Source organism: Camelus ferus, chromosome 10 (assembly GCF_009834535.1).
Source record: "Camelus ferus isolate YT-003-E chromosome 10, BCGSAC_Cfer_1.0, whole genome shotgun sequence".
In the NCBI taxonomy this organism is placed as follows: domain Eukaryota; kingdom Metazoa; phylum Chordata; class Mammalia; order Artiodactyla; family Camelidae; genus Camelus; species Camelus ferus.
The window spans coordinates 2,895,492-2,897,486 of NC_045705.1; positions in this window are offsets into that span (position 1 = coordinate 2,895,492).

Here is a 1,995-nt window from a genome sequence, read left to right on the forward strand (position 1 = left end):
GATGTCCCTTGAGTGTCAGAGTGGTATTTATTTTTGTAAATTTTAATTCTTGAATTTTAGAGGTCTGCCATACCAGGAATTTGTGGAATTTTAAAGATTTTAAACAGTCTTCATAGTTGGCACTGTAGTCTGCTGATGGTATAGCTCATTATATTCATCTCTGCACGATTAGAAAGAATATTTATTGGCTTTGACTTCTGGGATGATTTTCTGATGCAGCAAAGAAAATACATTTCTGGGTATTAGAAGTGCTCCAACTTTCAGCTTTAGTGTTCTGTAAAAGCTGCCAGTGTCTTATGCACATACTTTATCTGAAAAGTTAGAACTGGGAAGATTCTGACCAGATTTTGTTTTCTGACCATTAAATGGTACTGTTAGTAAGCATAAATCAGCATTACATGTATATTCTTAATGTGAATTTTAAGTTTTCTGTACACTATCAGTTATAAAAATCTATTTATATTTGAAAGAGCAAGGTTCAGCGGTCTCAAAATCAGATAGCCTTATGACACAATTAAGACCAGTTCATTGAAGCTGTGTCACCATCGTTGTTGATAGTGGCATATATATGATCTTTTTAACTGTCATTTTGTTATGTGTGGAGTTTTGTTAAGGAGCCTCCTCCCTTTTTTTTTTTTGGTCCTAAGAACCTGAGCTCTGATGTTGTGGGTTTAGTTAAGATACATAGGAAAAGAAGATAATAAATAAAGATTCTCGGGAGAACTCTGGGTACAATTGTGCACAACTCAGCGGTGCCAGTTACGTTGGTAGAGTTACATTGCTCATTATCACAGCTTTCTGGCTGTTGGCAATAAAGCATCTTGGGGAAAGGACAGCCTTTTTTCTAATTCACATAAAAGGCATCTTTTGGACTAGCAGCAAGGGCTGTTTGTACATTCCTTTTCAAACCATCCAATATCCCAGTGATATGAAAACCTTGTTCACATTTACAGTCAAGTCACAACCTCAGTAACATTCCTCGTTTCATTATGAGTGGAGAAAAGTAAATAGATTACTTTTCCATAATAAGGACTTTCCTATTGGGATTTAAGATTAAGGTTGATTTTTGATGGTGAGTTTACTTAATGAGTGATTTCAGTAGTGATTACTTATGGGAGAATAGCATTTAGCATTTTTAGGTTTTCTGGTGCGTGTAGGTTTTGTTTTGTTTTGTTTGCTTTGTGGGTAATGAGCTGGGAGGAAATGATTGCTGCTTTACTTGCCTTAGTGAAAAATGAAATCACTTGTATAGCTTTGGAAAACACTTCTCCTAAATGTTTGCTAGATGAGGATGATTTTCCTGGATGCTCCTCTAGTGTTTTAGAATCACTGAATTACTGACACTGAGCATACCAACAGTGTTTATGACTTACATTATGAATGATGTTTTAATATCAAATCTATTATAAGTATCGTTGACCTTTAAAACAACATGGGTTTCAACTATGTGGGTTTGCTTACAGGCAGATATTTTTTCAATAAATATGCAGTCAACCCTCTGTATGCATGGATTCTGCATCCATGATGCAGAACTTGTGGACATGAGGGGCCATCTAGGGGACTTGGGCATCTGCAGATTTTGGTACACTTGGGGGCTCCTGGAACCCATCTCCCTTGGATACTGAGGGACGACTGTTAAAACATGTAGATTTTTAAACATTTGAATCTTATAATTTAATTGACTCTTCTCTCCGAGGCACAACTTTTGAAGTGGAAGAATATTACCCACTTTTGTTTAATCCCAAAACATAATTTAAATGAAACTTTACAAGTTGTTCACTTACATCCTGAACTAATGATACTGTCTGTGTCATCTTCGCTCTTTGAGGAAAGTAACGAACACTCAAAACTCATAGATGACCTTTTAAAAAATACATGAAACCATTTACTTGCTTACTTATCCAAAGAAACCTTTAAAGCTTTGACTCTGTAATTTTAAATGAAACTTAGTCCTTTTCCTTAAAGCCCCGATCATACCCAGGCCATGCTTGCTTT